A 21,145-nucleotide genomic window follows, 5' to 3' on the forward strand; every position below is an offset into this window, starting at 1 on the left:
TCTCCATTGCCTTATTGATTTTCTGTCTAGAAGACCTCTCCAATGATGTTATGGGGTTTTATTGTTTCCTATTATTATTGTATACCCATCATTTTCTCCCTTATGTCTGTTAGTATTTGTTTTATATATTTAGATGCTCCTAAATTGGATGCATATGTTAATAAGTGTATTATCTTCATTTTGTATTCCTCCTTTAATCATTACATAAGGTCCTTTTTTATCTTTCTTTATAACCTTTATTTTAAGGTCTATATTGTCTGATATGAGAATTGCTATTCCTGCTATCTTATCACTTTCATTTGCATAAAATTCCTTCTTCCATTCTCTCACTGTCAATCTATATGGGTCCTTCACTCTAAAGTGGATCTCTTGTAGGCAGCATATTGTACACTTTTGCTTTATTATCCAATCTGCTATTATATGTCTTTTGAATGGAACATTTACTCCATTGACATTTACAGTAATTCTTGGTAGATGTGTTTATTGTCATTTTGATCATTGTTTTCCAGTTGATTTAGTATTTCTTCTTTGTTCCATTCTTTTCCTTTTTGTTTTTCTTTTTGTGGTTTGATAATTTTCTTTTGTATTAGCTTGGTTTCTTTTTGTTTTTTCTGACTCTATCATATGCTTTTGATTTGTGGTTTTCCTGTTTTATCAAGTATGTTAACCTCTTACTCTACCTGTTTGGTTTAGACTACTAGTCATGTAGGCTCAAACACAAAAATTTGGAACCTTTCATGAAGAAATCTGTTATACTTTCGCAGGGGCCTTGCTAATCTCTGTATCATTCCAATTTTAGTATATGTGCTGCCAAAGAAAGAATGCCATAGACTTTTTGTTTGACAATTTTTTCTCTTAGAGCTTTGAATATCTTATCCAACTGTCTTCCAGCCTCAATAATTTTGAATGGCAAATCATTTGTTATTACTGAGGATTCTTCATGTAAGATGAGTCACATTTCTCTTTCTGTATTCAAGGTATTTCTTTATATTTGTGTTTTCATAATTTGCTTGTGATGTGGTCTAAGTGTGGATTCACTATCCTACTTGAAATTCATTAAGCTTTGTGGATGTGTAGATTAATGTTGTTCATCATATGTGGCAAGATTTTGGTCATTATTTTTCAAACTTTCTTTCTGCCTCTTTCACTCTCTCTTCTCTTATTTAGATTCCAACTATACAGTATTTGATGTTCTTGATTTTGTTCACAAGTCTCTGATGCGATGTTATTTTTTCATTCTATTTATCTTCTGTTACTCAGAACAATATCAATTGACAAACATTTGAGTTTACAGATTCTTTATTCTGCCTGATCATACCTGCTATTGAGTCTCTGTGTTTTTTTTTTTTATTTCAGTTATTGTAACTTTTAACTTTGGAATTTATTTTTTTGTTGTTGTTGTTGTTTTTTTATTTATATATTTTATTTATATTATCTATTTGGTAAAACATCATTCCCACACTTTAACTTGGTAAATGTGGTTTCCTCTAGTTCTATGAAAATACTTGAAATAATTGATTTAAATAACTCATTAATTTTGTACTATCCATGGAAATTGTCTGCAAAAATTTCTACTAGGATTTTGAAAAGCTGACTAAAAGATTTCACTCATTTCTTCTTCCTTAATTCATTGGAATTCTTCAATAAGGAGTAGCTGTTTCTCTTCTCTGATTTATTTATTAAATGGTGTTTTCAATATCAGTATGGACTCATGGATACTGATTTTATTCTTTAGATTATGATCCATATTATTCTCATTTGTTTTATTACTCAAATTGTTTTAGGTTTGACTATTAGAATTTCTTTTATGTTGGCTCCTTTATCTTTTAAAATGTCTTTCTTCTTTTCTATATGCATTTCTTACTTCTTGCTTTCTATCATAAGGTTAATGTCTCACATGGCTATATGCTCCAGGTTTATCTATTTTCATAGCAGCATATGTAGTATAAACCATTTCTGCAAGTGATATTTATGCTTTTTATATCTACTGAGGTTTTATTACCTTTAGATTCTCTCAGAGGACAGAACTATATGTATGCATTCTAACCCATGTATACATATATATTTCTTTTCCATTGCTGATTTAAAATTTTATTTTGGTAAGAACACTTAACTTGAGAGAAACCCTCTTAACAAATTCTAAATGTATAATATAGTATTATTAACTATAGGCACACTTTGTATAAACAAAGAAAAATCTTTAGAAAATTTTCATCTTGTACAAGTGAAGTTTTATACCCATTGAAGACTAATTACCCACCTACCTGTCCCTGTAGGCACTGCAAACCATGATCTTACTCTCTGACTCTATTAGTTTGAATATTTTAGATAACTCACATAATTGAAATCATGCAGTATTTTTCCTTATGTGACACAATTATTTCACTTAGCAAAATGTCTTCTTGATTCATTTAAGTGTTCACATATGGCAGGATTTTCTTCTTCTTAGGGGTGGATAATATTCCATTATATGTATATACCACATTTTCTTCTTTCACTATTTTGTCAAAGTGCATTTAGTTTGTTTCCACAGCTTGGATACTGTGAATATGTGAATAATGCTGCCGTGAATAAGGTTATGATACTAATTTCAATTCCTTGGAGGTATACATTTACTTTTTTATAAAATAATTTAAAAATATTTTCCATTCTAACTGGTGTGAGGAGATAGCTAATTGTGGTTTTAACTTTAATTTATTTGATGATTAGTGATGTTGTGTATCTTCTCATATACCTGTTGACCATTTGTAAGCTTTATGTAAGGAAATATCCATTCAAATACTCTGCCCATTGGTTAATAAGTTATTTGTCTTGGGCTATTGACTTGTAGTTATTCCTTATATGTTTTTTATATTAATTATTATAATTATGATGGTTTATAGTATTGTAATTATTATTGTAATTGATCACCTATGGTTTGCACATACCATCTCCCAGTGCATTGGTTGCTTTTTAAACTCTGTTTCTTGTTTCCTTTGCTTTATAGAAGGTTTTTAAGTTGATATAATTCCAATTGACTATTTTTTTCTGTGTTTCTAGTATCATATGTAAGAAATTACTGCCTACACCAATGTCATGAAGTATTTTCCATATATTTTATTCTAGGATTTTTCTAGCTTCAAAACTTGCTTATGTTAAAACTCTTAATCTATTTGAGTTGCTTTTGTGAAATGGTGTAAAATAATGGTACAATTGTATTCTTTTGCATGTAGATATCTATTTTTCTAGCACCATTTTTTCAGAGACTAACCATACTTCTCATGTATTTTTGGCACCTTTATCAAAAAAAAAAAACCTTAATTGTGTGAGTTTATTCTGGTACTATTGGTAAATATGGCTGCTATTATGCCAGTAATATGCTGTTTATTTTATTGAGTAATAATCAGTTTACAATGTTGTGTCAATTTCTGGTGCACAGCACGATGTTTCAGTCATACATAAATATACATATATTCATTTTCATATTTTTTTCACCATGAGCTACTACAAGATATTAAATATATTTCCCTGTGCTATACAGTATCAATTTGTTTATCTATTTTATACATACATGACAGTATCTGCAAATCTCGAACTCCCGGGTTATCCCTACCCACACCCCTTCCCCCATGGCAAACACAAGTTTGTATTCTATGTTTGTGAGTCTGTTTCTGTTTTATATATAAGTATATTTGTCTTCTTGTTTTTATATTCTACAGATGAGTGATATCATATGGCATTGTTCTTTCTCTTTCTGGTTTACTTCACTTAGAATGACATTCTCCAGGGCCATCATTGTTGCTACAAATGGCATTATGTTGCTATTTTTATGGCTGGATAGTATTCTATTGTATACATATACTACTACTTATTTATCCAGTCATCTGTTGATGGACATTTAGGCTGTTTCCATGTCTTGGCTATTGTAAATAGTGCTGCTATGAATATTGGGAAGCAAGTGTCTTTTAAAGTTAGGGTTCTTTCTAGATGTATGCCCAGGGGTGGGATTGCTAGGTCTTATGGTAAGTCTATTTTTAGTCTTTTGAGGAGTCTCCATACTATTTTCCACAATGGCTGCACCAAATTGAATACCCACCAACAGTGTAGGAAGGTTCCCTTTTCACCACACCCTCCCAAAATTTATCATTTGTGGACTTTTGAGTGATAGCCATTCTGACTGGTGTGAGGTGATACTTCATTGTAGTTTTGATTTGCATTTCTCTGATAATTAGTGATTTTGAGCATTTTATCATGTGCCTATTGGTCATTCCTATGTCTTCACTAGAAAATTGCTTCTTTAGGTCTTCTGCCCTTTTTTGGACTGGATTGTTTTTTTTTTTTTCTTATTAAATCATATTATCTGTTTATATATTTTGGAAATCAAGCCCTTGTCAGTCTCATATTTTGCAAATATTTTCTCACATTCTGTAGGTTGTCTTTTTCTTCTGCTTATGATTTCCTTTGCTGTGCAAAAACTTGTAGGTTTAATTAGGTCCCATTTGTTTAATTTTACTTTTTTTTTTTTCTATTGCCTGGGTAGACTGTCCTAGGAGAACATTGCTGAGATATATGTGAGATAAGGTTTTGCCTATTTTTTTTTTCAAGGAAGTCAATTGTGTCTTGTCTTATGTTTAAGTTTTTAATCCATTTTGAGTTTATTTTTGTGTATGGTGTTAGGGAGTATCCTAACTTTATTGATTTACATGCTGCTTCCCAGTTTTCCCAACAACATTTGCTGAAGAGACTGTCTTTATTCCTTTGTATGTCCTTCCCTCTTTTGTCGAAGATAAATTGTCCAAAAGTTTGTGGTTTCATTTCTGCACTCTCTATTCTGTTCCATTGATGCATATGTCTTTTTTGTACCAATAACATGCTATTTTGATTACTGTAGTTCTGTAGTAATATCTAAAGTCTAGAATGGTTATTCCTCCAGCCTCATTCTTTTTCTTCAGTAATGCTTTGGCAATTCTGGGTCTTTTGTGGTTCCATGTATGTTTTATTATGATTTTTCAAGTTCTGTGAAAAATGTCCTGGGTAATTTGATAGGGATTGCATTAAATCTGTAGATTTCTTTGGACAGTATGCCCATTTTAATAATATTGATTCTTCCATTCCAGAAGCATGGGGTATCTTTCCATTTTTTAAAGTTTTTAAAAACTTAATAAAAGAATTTTTTAATAGACTTTATAATTTTAGAGCAGTTTCAGGTTCACAACAAAAGTGAGCAAAAAATAAAGAGCTCCCTCAAAGCCCTCCCCACCCATACATATATATTCCCCTACCCTCAAGATTCCTCATCAGTGTGGTATATTTGGTACAATCAATGAACCAACATGGGCACATTATTATAAACCAAAGTCCATAGTTTACATTAAGGTTTACTCTTGATGTTGTACATTCTATGGGTTTTGAGAAATACATAATGACATGTAGGCAATATAGTATCATATAGAATAATTTTATTGCCCTAAAAATCACTTGTGCTCCATCTATTCATTCCTCCCAACCTCCCTCTCCCCAAACCCCTGGAAACCATAATCATTTTATTGTTTCTGTAGCTGTGTCTTTTCCAGAATGTCAATTTGTTGGAATCATATAGTTTTCAGCCTATTCAGACTGCCTTTTTTAATTTAGTAATATGTCTTTTAAGATTCTTCTGTCTTATGTGGTTAGATGGATCATTTTTTTACTGCACATATATTTTTAATTTACATGTATGTACTGTTCATTGTTTCTAAGAATGTTTAGAGCTTCACCTTTTTTTTTACATTTTTATTGATTTATAATCATTTTACAATGTTGTGTCAAATTCCAGTGTACAGCACAATTTTTCAGTCATACATGAACATATATATATATTCGTTGTCACATTTTTTCTCTGTGAGCTACCATAAGATCTTGTATATATTTCCCTGTGATATACAGTATAATCTTGTTTATCTATTCTACAATTTTGAAAACCTGTCTATCCCTTCCCACCCTCCACCCCCTTGGTAACTGCAAGTTTGTATTCTATGTCCATGAGTCTGTTTCTGTTATGTATTTATGCTTTGTTTGTTTTTGTTTTTGTTTTTTTAGATGCCACATATGAGCGATCTCATGTGGTATTTTTCTTTCTCTTTCTGGCTTACTTCACTTAGAATGACATTCACAGAAGCATCCATGTTGATGCAAATGGCATTATGTTGTCGGTTTTTATGGCTGAGTAGCATTTAAATCTAAATATACCATTTCTTCTTTATCCAGTCATCTGTTGATGGATATTTAGGCTGTTTCCATGTCTTGGCTATTGTAAATAGTGCTGCTATGAGCATTGGGGTGCAGGTGTCATTTTGAAATAGGGTTCCTTCTGGATATATGCTGAGGAGTGGGATTCCTGGGTCATATGGGAAGTCTATTCCTAGTCTTTTGAGGAATCGCCATACTGTTTTCCACAGTGGCTGTACCAAACTGCATTCCTGCCAGCAGTGTAGGAAGATTCCCCTTTCTCCATAGCCTCTCCAGCATTTGTCATTTGTGGATTTTGGAATGATGGCCATTCTGACTGGTGTGAGGTGATACCTCACTGTAGTTGTGATTTGCATTTCTCTGACAATTACTGATATTGAACATTTTTTAATGTGTCTATTGATCATTTGTAAGTCTTCCTTGGAGAATTGCTTGTTTAGGTCTTCTGCCCATTTTTGGATTGGGTTGTTTGTTTTTTTCTTATTAAGTCATATGTGCTGTTTATATATTCTGGAGATCAAGCCTTTGTCTGTTTCATTTGCAAAAATTTTCTCCCAATCCATAGGCTGTCTTTTTGTTTTACTTATGGTTTCCTTTGCTGTGCAGAAGCTTGTAAGTTTCATTAGGTCTCATTTGTTTATTCTTGCTTTTGTTTGTATTGCTTCAGTGGACTGTTCTAGGAGAACATTTTTGAGATGTATTTCAGATAATGTTTTGCCTATATTTTCTTCTGGGATGTTTACTGTCTCTTGTCTTCTGTTTAAGTCTTTGATCCATTTTGAGTTTATTTTTGTGTATGGTGTAAAGGAGTGTTCTAGCTTCAGTGATTTACATGCTGCTGTCCAGTTTTCCTAACACCATTTGCTGAAGTGACTGTCTTTATTCCATTGTATATTCTTGCCTCCTTTCTCAAAGATTAGTTGACCAAAAGTTTGTGGGTTAATGTCTGGGCTCTCTATTCTGTTCCATTGGTCTATATGTCTGTTTTTGCACCAACACCATGCTGTCTTAATGAATGTGGCTCTATAGTATTCACTGAAAACTGGAAGAGATATTCCTCCAGCCTCTTTCTTTCTCTTCAGTAATGCTTTGACAATTGTAGGTCTTTGATGGTTCCATATAAATTTTAATATAATTTGTTCTAGTTCTCTGAAATATGTCCTGGCCAGTTTCATAGGGATTGCATTAAATCTGTAGATTGTCATGGGCAGTGTGATAATTTTAACAATATTGATTCTTCAAATCAAAGAGCATGGAATATTGTTCCATTTTTAAAATTCTTCTTTCATTTCCTTCATCAAAGGTTTATAGTTTTCTGTGTATAAGTCTTTCACCTCTTTTGGATAGATTTATTCTGAGGTATTTTATTTCTTTGGGTGCTATTTTAAAGGTGATTATTTCTTTACTTTCTTATCTGTTGATTCATCACTAGTGTAAAGTAATGCAAATGATTTTTGAACGTTAATCTTGTAATCTGCTGCCTTGCTGAATTCTTTGATCAGCTCTAGCAGTTTTTCTGTAGACCTTTTAGGGTTTTAAATATATAGTAACATGTCATCAGCATATAGTGACACTTTTACCTATTCTTTTCCAACTTGGATGCCTTTTATTTCTCTCTCTTGCCTGAATGCTGTGGCTAGGACTTCCAAAACGATGTTGAGTAGGAGTGGTGATAGTAGGCATCCTTGTCTTGTCCCAGATTTTAGTGGGAAAGTTTTTAGTCTTTCACCATTGAGTACTATGCTGGCTGTAGGTTTGTCATATGTAGCTTTTATGTTGAGATATACTCCCTCTATACCCACTTTGGTGAGAGTTTTTATCATAAATGGGAATTGAATTTTATCAAATGCTTTTTCTGCATCTATTGAGAGAATCACATGGTTTTTGTCCTTTCTCTTGTTGATGTGATATATTACATTGATTGATTTGCATATGTTGAACCCGCCTTGTGTCCCTTGGATGAACCCCACTTGGTCATGGTTTATAATCCTTTTTATGTGTTGTTGGATTTTATTTACTAATATTTTGGTGAGGATTTTGGCGTCTATGTTCATCAGTGATATTGGCCTATAATTCTCTTTTTTGGTAGTGTCTTTGCCTGGTTTTGGTATCAGGGTGATGGTGGCTTCATAGAATGGGTTTGGGAGTATTCCCTCCTTTTCAATCTTCTGGAAGAGTTTGAGAAGGACTGGTATGAATTCTTCTTTGTATGTTTGGTAGAATTCCCCAGTGAAGCCGTCTGGTCCTGGACTTTTATTTGTAGGGAGGTTTTTAATTGCTCTTTCTAGTGATCGGATTGTTCAAGTGTTCAGATTCTTCTTGATTCAGTTTTGGTGGACAGTATGTTTCCAGAAACTTGTCCATCTCCTCTAGGTTATCCAATTTGTTTCCATATGGTTTTTCATATTATTCTCGTATGATATTCTGTATTTCTGTTTTATTTGTTGTAATTTCTTCATTTTCCTTTCTTATTTTGCTAATTTGTGCTCTCTCTTATTTCTTCTTTGTGAGTTTGGCCAGAAATTTGTCGATTTTATTTACTTTTTCAAATAAACAGCTTTTGGTTACATTGATTTTTTTCTAGTTTATTTTTAATCTGTATTTTAATTATTTCCTCCCAGCTCTTAATAATTTCCTTCCTTCTGCTGCCTTTTGGGAATTTTTGTTCTTTTTCCAGTTCATTCAGGTGTGGGTTAAATTGTTTATTTCAGATTGTCCTTCTTTTTTGAGGAAGGCCTGTATCGCTATAAACTTCCCTCTTAGCACTGCCTTTGCTATGTCCCATAAATTTTGAGTGGTTGTGCTTTCATTTTCATTTGTCTCAAGGTATTTTTTAATTTCAACTTTGATTTCCTCATTGACCCATTGGTTATTTAATAGCATGTTGTTTAATCTCCATGCTTTCCCTTTTTTCTCCTTTGTTTCTCTGTTGTTGATTTCTAGTTTCATGGCATTGTGGTCAGTAAAGATGCTTGATGTAATTTCTATCTTCTTAAATTTGTTGAGGTTTCTTTTCTGCCCAATTACATGATCAATCCTAGAAAATGTTCCATGTGCACTTGAAAAGAATGTATATCCTATTTTTTGGAAGTGTAATACTCTGAATATACCCACCAAATCTAGTTGTTCTGTTGTATTATTTAGTTTCTCTGTTGCCTATTTTATTTTGTGTCTGGAAGATCTGTCTAGTGATGTTAACGTGGTATTAAATCTCCAACTATGATTGTATTCCCATCAATATCCCCCTTTATCTCTGTTAGTAATTGTTTTATGTATTTAGGTGCTCCGATATTGGGTGCATATATATTAATGAGTTTAATATCCTCGTCTTGTATTACTCCTTTAATCACTATAAAATGTCCTTCTTTAACTTTATGGCCTTTGTTTTAAAGTCTATTTTGCCTGAAATCAGTAATGCAACACCAGCTTTTTCAGCTTTTCCATTTGCATGGAATATCCTTTTCCATCCTTCCACTCTCAATCTATATGTGTCCTTCTCCCTAAAGTGTGTCTCTTGTATGCAGCATATTGAAGGCTCTTGCTTTTTTATCCAGGCTGCCGCTTTTGATTGGAGCATTTAGTCCATTAACATTTGCCATCATTAATGATAGATGTGTGTTTATTGCCATTTTGAACTTGTTTTTGCAGTTGATTTTGTATTTACTCTTTGTTCCTTTCTTCTTCCTTTTGTGGTTTGGTAATTTTCCTTTGTATTATCATGGATTTCGTTTAGTTTTTGTGACTCCCTTGTAAGTTTTTGGCTTTTGGTTACCCTTTTCTGTATGTCTATTAGCCCATTACAATATCTTGAACACATTCTGCCATAAAGAAAAAAATTTAAAAAGAAAGAGAAATAAATACTCTATATTTTCTTCCTTCCCTCTCCCACTCCTAATGGTTTAGACATCTTCATTAACAATTTCTTGTTCATTTTATTTGTAATTCATGAGTTATCACCTTTCCAGTTGTGATTTTCTCATTTCTGTAGCATCCTGCTGCTTTTCTACTTAGATTAGACCTTAGACCTTTCAATATTTCTTTTAGCATGGATTTAGTGTTGGTAAACTCTTTAAGTTTTCACTTGTCTGTGAAATTCTTTATCTCTCCTTCTATTCTAAAGGATAGCCTTGCTGGAATGAGTATCCTAGGCTGCATCTTTTTTTCATTCAGGACTTTGAATATATCTTGCCACTCACTTCTGGCCTGTAGTGTTTGTGTAGAGAAATCAGCTGAGAGCCTTATGGGGGTTCCCTTGTAACTCACTATTTTCTTTTCTCTTGCTGCCTTTAGGATCATTTCTTTATCCTTGTTTCTGGCCATCTTGATTATGATATGTCCTGGTGTGGGTCTGTTTGGGTTCTTCCTGTTTGGGACCCTTTAATCTTCCTGTATTGGATATCTGATTCCTTCTTTAAGTTTGGGAAGTTTTCAGTCATGATTTCTTCAAAAACCTTTTCAATCCCCTTTGATCTTTCTTCCCCTTCTGGGACCCTTATTATGCAAAAATTGGTATGCCTTATATTATCCTATAGGTCCCTTATGTTGCTTTCATTTGTTTTTATTTGTTTATCTTGCAGTTGTTCTGATTATGTGCTTTCTGTTTTCCTGTCTTCTAGGTCACTAATTCATTCCTCTGCATTATCTGTTCTTCTTTGCACAGCCTTTATATCTGTGCTCTTCTCAGCCAATGTGTTTACCAATTCTACTTGGCTCTTCTTTATAGCTTCAATTTCACTTTTGTCATATTTTATATCTCTAAACACTATGTCTTTTAGTTCCTTTAATTCTTTGATCACTCCTTTTTTGAAATCTTGATCAAGTAAGCTATTGATGCCTATTTCATTGATCATTCTTTCAGGGGATTTCTCATTTTAATTGGGAATGGTTTATCTGCTTCTTCATCTTGCTCATATCTCTCTGGCACTGTGGCTTATGGGGTATCAGTTATCTATTGTGGTCCTTAAAGGAGTTCATTTATTTGTCTATCTAATGCCTATGTAGGAATAAAACAGATTTTTGGCGTCTTTGTCTTTTGAAGAGGACAATGTTCTGTCGCACTTCTGCAGGTGCTCTGGTTGGCTGAGTGGGTCTTTGGATGTGAGTCTTGGTGCATCTGTGGGAGAGGGAGAGCCACGAGTGTCCTATACTCCACCATCTTGGCCTCATTCTTAGAGCTTCAGCTTTTTAAACTTACATAGGTATCAAAGAAATAAAGCCAACCACGAAATCAGAATTAACTCAAAAAGTTACATTCACCTTTCTATTAACAGAAATATTTATAATTGCCAAGCCATGGAAGCATCCTAAGTGCACATCAATAGTTGAATAATGGAGATTCAGTATATATATTTGCATACAACTCACCCATAAAAAAGAAGGATAATTTGCCAGTTGTAGCCCTTCATTCTCTTTGTTTTCATTTCAAAAACTAGAACTTTATAATGGGCAGAGGCATTTCCATTACATCAAAAACAATAAAATACCCAGAAATAGACTTAATCAAGGATATTACCTATACTCTGAAAACAGAAATGACACAAAGAATTGGAAAGATTTCATGTGCTCTTGGATTGGAAGAATCAACACTATCAAAATGGCCACACTATCCAAGGCATTCCACAGATCTAACACAACCCCTGTCAAAACACTTGTGAGATTCCTCACAGAAGTAGAACAAACAAATCCAAAATTTATAAGGAACCACAAAAGACCCAGAACAGCCAAAGAAATCTTTTGTAGGTCTCTCTCTCTCTCTTTTTTTTTTTCTTTCTTTCTTGGTTTTGTTCTCTTTTCTTATGGTTTGATGACTAGAGAAGGTCCTTTAACATTGGTTGTAAAGCTGGTTTTGGTGGTCCTAGAATCTTTTAGCTTTTCTTTATCTGTTTAGCTTTTAATTTCTCCATCAAGTTTGAATGAGAGCCTTGTTGGATAGTGTATTCTTGGTTGTGTGTTTCCCCCATGCATCACTTTAAATATATCATGCCACTCCCTTCTGGCCTGAAGGGTTTCTACTGAAAAATCAGCTGATAACTTTATGGGAATTGCTTGTATGTTATTCATTGCTTTTCTCTTGCTAATTTTAATATTTTCTCCTTATCCTTAATTGATGTCAATTTGATGACTATGTGCCTTGCTGTGTTCCTTTTTGGGTTGATTCTGTGTGGTAGTCTCTGTGCTTCCAGGACTTGGGTGACTGTTTCCTTTCCTAAGTTGGCTTAGTTTTTGCTTATTATCTCTCCAAAATTTTTCTCAGGTCCTTTCTCTCCCTCTTATCTTTCTGTAATGCTATAATGCAAATATTAGAGCACTTCATATTGTTCCAGATTTCTCTTAAATTATCCTCATTACTTTTTATTCTTTTTCTATTTTTTCTGTTCTGAAGTAGTGATTTCCACTGATCTGTCTTTAGCTCACTGATCTTTTATTCTGCCTCATTAATCTATTCTTGGTTCCTTCAAGTGTATTGTTCATTTCAGCAATTTTATTCTTCAACTCTGTTTGGGTATTCTTTATATTTTCCAACTGTTTGCTAAAAGTTTCACTCTGTGCATCTATACTCCTCTTGAGTTCTCTGAACATCTTGGCCATCATTACTTTAAACTGTTTCTCAGATAAATTGCCTATTTTTTCATCACTTATTTTTTCTGGGATTCTATCTTGTGCCTTGGCATGGGAGATATTCCTTTGCCTCTTCATATTATCTATCTTTCTATGTGCTTGTGGATTCCTTCTGCAGGCTTTTGGATTATTGTTTTCTTATTTCTAGTATCTGCCCCTGGTGGATAAGGCTGGACTAGAGGCTTATGCATTTTCCCTGGCAGGAGGAGCAAGTGTCTGCCCACTGCTGGGTGAAGCTTGGTCCTGGACCACTGGTGGTTTTGGGTTTGTCTAGTGGCTTTTGTGGCTTAGGAAGTCTCATGATGGTTGTGGCTGTGTTCCCACCCTGTATGTTGTTTGGTCTGAGGCTTCCCTACAGTCTGTTGTGTGGGGCTAGGTCTTGGTGCCAATGATCCAATCAATATGTCAACCTCAAGGAAAACTCATGTAGATTAACGCTCCCAGGATATCTACCCCCAGGTTTTATGTCCCTTGAGTGAGCCACAGCCATCCACTATGTCCCCAGAAGACCCTCCAAATCCAGCAGGCAGGTCTGGTCCCAGTTCCTATGAAATCACTGCCTCTTCCCTCTGACCTGGTACACGTGAGTTTCTGTGTATGCTTCTTAAGCAAATGGAGTCTCTGTTTTCCCCAGTCCTGTGAGGCTCCCAGAGCCAAGCCCCGCTGGCCTCCAAAACCAGATGTCCTGGGGTCTCCTTCTGTTCCCAATGCCAAGACCCAAGCTGGAGAGCCTGAACTGGGGCTTAGAGCTTTCACTCCTATGGAAGTGCCTCTGTGATTTAACAAATCTTCAGCTTGTGGGTCACCCACCTGGGGGGGTTGGGGCCCAATTATATCACAAGCACACTCCTCCTACCATCCTGCCGTGGTTCCCTCTTTATATTTCCAGTTGTAGGACATCTTTTTTGCTCGGTTCCAATCTTTTTTTGGTGGTTGTTTTGCATTCAGCTGTGGTTTTGTTGTATTTACAAGGCAAGCTCGTGGTCCTACCACTCCACCATCTTGACCGGAATTCTCTTAATGAATGTTTTGTAGTTTTCCATGTATAAGTCTTTCATCATTTTGGTTAGATTTATTCCTAGGTATTTTATTACTTTGGGTGCTACTTTAAAAGGGATTGTTTCCTTACTTTCTCTTCTTGTTGATTCATCATTAGTGTAAAGAAATGCAACTGATTTTTGTGCATTAACCTTGTATCCTGCTATCTTGCTGAATTCTTTTATTAGTTCTAGTAGTTTATGTGTGGAGCTTTTTAGGGTTTTCTATATATAGTATCATGTCTTCTGCATATAGTGTTGATTTTACCTCTTCTTGTCCAATTTGGATCCCTTTTATTTCTTTTTCTTCCCTGATTGCTGTAGCTAGGACTTCCAAGTCCATGTTCAATAGGTCCAAGTGGTGACACTGGACAGTTTTGTCCCAGATTTTAGTGGGAAGGTTTTCAGTTTTTCTCCATTGGGTACTATGCTGGTTGTAGGTCTGTCATAAATAGCTTTTATTATGTTGAGATATGTTTCCTGTATACCCACCTTTCTGAAGGTTTTTATCACAAATTGTGTTGAATTTTATTAAATGCTTTTTCTTCATCTATTGAGATGACCATGTGATTTTTGTTCTTTCTCTTGTTGATGTGGTTTATTACATTGATTGATTTGCATATGTTGAATCATGCTTGTATTCCTGGGCTGAACCCAACTTGATCCTGGTGTATGATCTTCTTTATGTGCTGTTCAATTGTGTTTGTTAATATTTTGTTGAAGATTTTTGCATATATGTTCAACAGTAATATTGGTCTGTAATTCTCTTTTTTGGTAGTGTCTTTGTCTGGTTTTGGTATCAGGGTGATGGTGGCTTCACAGAATGAGTTTGGGAGTACTCCCTCCTTTTCAATCTTCTGGAAGAGTTCGAGAAGGACTGGTATGAATTCTTCTTTGTATGTTTGGTTGAATTCCCCAGTGAAGCCATCCAGCCCTTGACTTTTGTTTGTAGGAAGGTATTTTATTGCTAATTCTTTTTCATTTCTAGTGATTGGTCTTTTCAAGTGGTCAGTCTCTTCTTGATTCTGTTATGGTGGACTCTATGTTTCCAGAAACTTACCAGTTTCTTCTAGGTTATCTGGTTTGTTTCCAGAGTTGTTCATAGTATTCTTATATGATATTTTATATTTTTCTGGTATTAATTGTAATTTCTCCATTTTCCTTTCTTATTTTGTTTATTTGTGCTCTCTCTTTTCTCTTCTTCATGAGCTTGGCCAAAGGTTTGTCAATTTTGTTTGCGCTTTCAGAAAAACAGCTCTTGGTTTGATTAATTTTTAATTGTATTTTTTTAGATCTATAGTTTATGTATTTCCTCCCTGATTGTTATTTTCTTCCTTCTGCTGACTTTTGGTTTTGTTTGCTCTTCTTTTTCTAATTGTCTTAGCTGGTAGGTTCAATTGTTTATGTGAAGTTGTTCTTCTTTTTTGAGAAAGGCCTGTATATCTATAAAGTTCCCTCTTAGCACTGCCTTTGCTGCATTCCAGGATTCTGTGTGATTGTGTTTTCATCATTTGTCTCAAAGTATTTTTTAATTTCTTTTTTGATTTTATCATTGACCCATTGGTTTTTTAGTAGCATGTAGTATAATCTCCATGCTGTCTTTTTATTTTCCTTTGTTTTTCTGTAGTTGACTTCTAATTTCAAGGTATTGTGGTCAGTAAAAATGTTTGAAATAAATTCTATCTTCTTAAGATCATTGAGGCTTCTTTTGTGTCCAAGTACATGATCTGTCCTAGAAAATGCTCCACGTGCACTTGAAAAGAATATATATCCTATTTTGGGGGGATGTAATGTTCTGAAAATATCAACCAAGTCTAGTTTTTCTATTATATCATTTAATTTCTCTGTTGCCTTATTAATTTTTTGTCTGGAAGATCTGTCCAGTGATGTTAATCAGGTGTTAGTCTCCTACAGTGATAGTATTCTCATCATTTTCTCCCTTTAAATATGTTAGTAGTTGCTTTGTGTATTTAGGTGCTCCTCTATTGGATGCATATATGTTAATGAATGTAATACCCTCATCTTGTATTGCTCCTTTAATCTTTAAAATATCCTTCTTTATCTTTATAGCCTTTGTTTTAAAGTCTATTTTTTTCTGAAATCTGCTTTCTTGTCATTTCGATTTCTGTTGAATATATTTTTCCATCCTCTCACTCTCCATAATATACTGTTTTAATTACTGTAGCTTTGTAAAATGTTTTGAAATCAGAAGTGTGATGTCTCCAGCTTTGTTTTCCTTATTCAGGATTTCTTAGACTATTTGGGATTTTTTGTGGTTCAAAATTAATATTAAGTTTTTTTTAATACTTCTGTGAAAATGCCATTGGAATTTTGATAGGGATTGCTTTACATCTGTAAATCACTTTGGGTATTGTAGACATTTTAACAATGTTAAGTATTCCAATCCATGAATACAGAAAATATCTCCATGTCTCTTGTTTTCTTTAATATTTTTAATCAATATTTTGTAGTTTCCAGTGTAAGTCTTTTACCTGCTTGGTGATGTTTATTCCTAAATATTTTTGATGGTATTCCAAACAAGCTTTTTTTTCTTGATGTCCTTTTCAGATGGTTTGTTACTAGTTTTTAGGAGCACAATTCATTTTTTGTGTGTTGTTTTGGTATATGTTACATAATTTTTTTATTAGTCATAACAGTTTTTCATGGTGTATTTAGGGTTTTCTACATATAATATGATGTAATATTAAAAACAAAAATTAATTTCTTTCCAATGTATATATCAATTATTTAATTTTCTTCTCTAATTGTTGCAGCTAAGACTCCCACTAAATGTTGAATAGAAGTGATATGAGTAGACATCTTCATCTTCTCCCTAACATTAGAAAAAAAGCTTACAGGGTTTATTTTATTTTATTTTATTATTTTATTTTGCCATTTATTATAGTAGTTCTAGGTTTTTCATATGTGGTCATTCTTTCTATACTTAGTTTGTTGAAAGTTTTATCATGAAAGTGTGTTGAATTTTTCAAATGCTTTTTATGCATCAAATGACACAATAATGTGATTTTTAAATAATTATTTTTCTGTTCATATGCTGTGTCACATTAATTGATTTGTAAATGCTGAGACATTCTTGCATCCTAGAGGTAAGTAATGCTTGGACATGATAAATAATCTTTTAAATATGCTGTTGAATTAAGTTTACTAGTATTTTATTGAGAAGTTTTTTAATACATTTCTCAGGGATTTTGCCATCTAGGTTTTTCATGATTTCAATGAAGTATAGTTGATGTACAGTATTACATAAGTTTCAGGTGTACAAAATAGTGATTCACAATGTTTAAAGGTTATATTCCATTTATAGTTATTACAAAATATTGAATATAGTCCTTGAGTTGTACAATGCATCCTTGTTGCTTATTAATTTTATACTCAGTAGACTGTACCTATTAAACCTCTATCTCTGTCTTGCCCTCCTTCCTTCTCCCCACTGTTAATGACTAGTTTGTTCTCTATATCTGTGAGTCTGCTTCTTTTTTGTTATATTCACTTTTAAAAAAATTTTTTTGGATTATGCATATTACTTTATTGTACTTGTTAAATTACACATATATGTGATATCATGCAATTTTTGTCTTTCTTTTACTTATTTCACTTAGTGTAATACCCTCCATGTCCATCTATGTTGTTGCAAATGTTTGACATCTGTTTTGTTTTGTTTTTTTGTTTTTGTTTTTTCTTTTTATAGTGGGTTTTACTGGCTTTTGTATCAGATTACTGTTGGTTTCATAAAATCAGTTTGGAAATGTTCCATCTTTCTTAACTTTTGGAAGAGTCTGAGATGAATTGTATTAATTTCTTCTCCTTCTCCTCCTCCTCCTCCTTCTCGTCCTTCTCCTCCCTCTTCTCTGTCTTCTCCTTCTCCTTCTACTTCTCCTCCTCCTTCTCCTTCCTCTTCCTCTTCTTCTGTTGTTGTAATGTAATATTTACTTTTCTGAAATGGATCTGCAGTTCTGCTTGTCCATGTTTTTCAGACTTTAAAGCACCCATACAGCTTTCACTTACCTTAGGGGAGTACAGAGGAATAATAAAATATCTTCACTTTTGCAATTTAATTTTCCTTTAAGAATCCATTCCAGAGCCAGAAAAATTTCCAATGCAGCTTTTGGAGGAAGAAACAAAAATGAATGAATTTGTATGAATTAAGCTCTATAGACATACTTTTTTACGTATAATATCATCTCTTTATTATGATACAGTATCAACTAACACTTGCTTTTTTCCCTTGGAAGGAGTTGAATTGGACTTTATGATTATGAAAGAAATGCTCCACAGTCTCAGATCACACATTGAAGAGATTTATATCTAGTCTAAAGAGAAAACTGACCTCATAAAGGGAAGTTGTGTTCATCTCTTCTAATTTATGAATACATTACCTGAACACTTACAAACTCAGTAACTACAGTCAAATTTCATGGAAGAGAAATTATTGCACTACTATCTTCCCCAATTAATATTTTTTCTAATTCTAAGATCTGCTGTCATAAAACATTTTAACAATCCTGTTCTTGACATGTTTGATAGAATTCACCAGTGAAACTATCTGGTCTTGAGCTTTAACTTTTTGTTAAATCTTTATTTTTATTAGTGATGAAAGCTTATTCATTATTGGTCAGCTAAGATTTTCTATTTCCTTATGATTCAGTCTTGGGTAGGTTGTATATTTCTAAGAATTTATTATTTTTTCTATAGTATCCAATTTGTTGGTGTATAATTGTTCATAGTAGTATCCTACAATCTATTTTATTTATGTGACATCTGTTGTAATGTCTCCTCTTTTATTTCTGATTTTATTTACTTGAGTCTTTTCCCAGTTGGTCTAAATAAGGGAATTTCAATTTTGTTTACCTTTTCATAAAAACTAACTCTTAGTCTTATTGATTTTTTCTATTCTCTTTTTGATTTATTTCTGCCGTAGTCTTTGCTATTTTCTTCCTACTGCTACTCTTACTTATTTTTTTTGTAATATCTTGATGCATAAAATTAGGTGATTAAAAAATATTTTTCCCTTTTTAGTGTGGGTTTTTACGACTATAAACATCCACTTTAGTACTGATTTTGCTGAATTCTGTAAGTTTTGGTATGTAAGTTTCCCAAATCTTTCTTGTTACTGTGCACACATAGTCAGAGTGCGTTCTGTCAGCAGAGAGTGTGTTCAGTCACCTGAGAATCTTCTGATCTCTGACTAAATCTATAGTTTAAACAAAAAGTTGATTCTCAATACTTCAGATTCAGTGTTATCATAAGGAACATCACTGTGAGGAAGGAATTACCTAGCAATTCATCTGTGCAAAGAACAAAATAGCATTATAACTGGGTAGCATTTACAAAAACTTTACTGTGATACATTATATCACGGGAGAAATTAATTCTTACAGAAGACATTTATATGCACTTTGTGGCTGAAAATTTTGGTTCTATAAAAATAAAAAAATATTTATTACCAAGAGAAAGAGGGTGAGAAAGGATAAATTTGGGAGTTTGAGATTTGCAAATTTTAATCACTCTCTATATATAAATAGATAAAAACCAAATTTCTTCTGTATAGCACAGGGAACTATATGCAGTATCTTGTGATAACTTTTAATGAAAAAGAATATGAAAACCAGAAATTGACACATTGCAACTGACTACACTTAAATTTTTTAAAAGTTAAAAAATAAAGCAATTCTTCCAAAGGCCTTAAACATAATATTTTGCTTGTTTGCTTCTCTCAATGTGTATTAGTGTGGTGAAGAAAGCCTGCACCTCTCAGGGTTAGATTCAGGTATGTGGAATAGAGAACACTTAAATAGTCACTTAAACAGAGAGAGTTTCAGTCTTTTATGTAAAAAAAAAAAAAACTGGTAATGGGAAGTCCACATTATTCCTAAAAATTAATAGGTATCCAGTTTCTTTTCAGCTTCATGATCCCTAATCCTTATAAGGATTCTCCCTAATCTTAATACATACAATATAAAAATCTTAATACTGAGAAATATAGAACTAAATTTCTTCATATATTTTCCCTTAATTTCATACATAAACAACTTGTTTTCTAAACTATATTGTAAGGTCATTGAGGTCAGGAATCATATTTTATGATCTCTTAGTACCTTCTAGTACATATTTACACAGGCTTATCATAGGCCTGTTTTGTGCCTAATTTCAGTATCAAGTACAGAGTATAAACTTAGAAAATATATTTTGAATAAAATTAGATATAAGACAACTGAGAAATAATTTATCTTATGAAGTAATTTTTTGATATCAACAGTAATCCCGCTAACCAGGTGTTTGAATAATCTTAATTTCCTTCTGGACCCAACTTTATAGCAAAAGTTACAAATGAATAATTAAAAGGACTTCCTTTAGTTTTTCTTCACCAAAATATTCTGTCCTCTAGATTCGATAGACATTAATCAGTTCACAGAGTTCTACTAGTGAACAAATACATTGTAACTGCCATAAAATACCTGAATTCTTAGCCTAAACTAAGGATTATGTTTTAAACAAAGACATCAAATTATGCTACTGGACCATGCAGTTATCCTCTATATGATAAGCTCAGAGATTAAGAAAACATCATTGTGTTCTTGATTGTGATCAAATTTTTTTTTCTGAAGAAGAATTTATGCTTACCATTCAGTTAATCATGCAATGTTGTTATCATGAACAGCATTTCCTGACTATATTGGTTAATCTAGATATTAGTATATGGTCATAAATATTTTGATTAATATCTGGATAATCTGATGCCTTTTCAACTAAATTTGAATGCTGTTTTAATATAGAGTTCTAAAAATTACTTCTGAGTAAAGCTGATATTTTCATGGGGTTTTATCTTTGAAAATTTAAGAAATGTATCCTAATAAAAAAGTTTTTAACTTAAAGCTGTATAGCTCTTCCCCATGTGTAACCCACCTGTCTTCACTGTGATAGTGGTATGCTGTCACTGAATGTTGGAAGTAATTAAAATTGTAAAGTAGAAAAGAAGTCATGGAATGCCTTGTTTGTATAGTAGAGTAGAACAATGGAGCAAGTGAACTTAACCTCATTTAGAACACTGTTTTTGAAAACTCTAAGGATTGGGACATATTTGATCTTATTCAAAGTTTCCTTTCTTCTAAGTTACACTTTAAAAAATTTATCTATCCCCTTTTTTGTTTTCCTGTAGTTTATATATTTTTCAAATGCAATTCAAAGGGACTTTTCATTACAAAATTACAATGAGGTACTATTCTATAGTGTCCTTTATACGTAAGTTGAAATTCCGTTAGGGA

The 21,145-nt window shown here is 33.1% G+C and overlaps 1 pseudogene; it reads right to left on the minus strand.

Moving 5' to 3' along the window:
- Nucleotides 1-719: 719 nt before the first annotated feature.
- On the minus strand, nt 720-819 carry LOC123614349 (U6 spliceosomal RNA; annotated as a pseudogene).
- Between the last annotated feature and the right edge of the window lie 20,326 nt (nt 820-21,145).

The sequence above is a fragment of the Camelus bactrianus genome, chromosome X (genome assembly GCF_048773025.1).
Source record: "Camelus bactrianus isolate YW-2024 breed Bactrian camel chromosome X, ASM4877302v1, whole genome shotgun sequence".
In the NCBI taxonomy this organism is placed as follows: Eukaryota; Metazoa; Chordata; class Mammalia; order Artiodactyla; family Camelidae; genus Camelus; species Camelus bactrianus.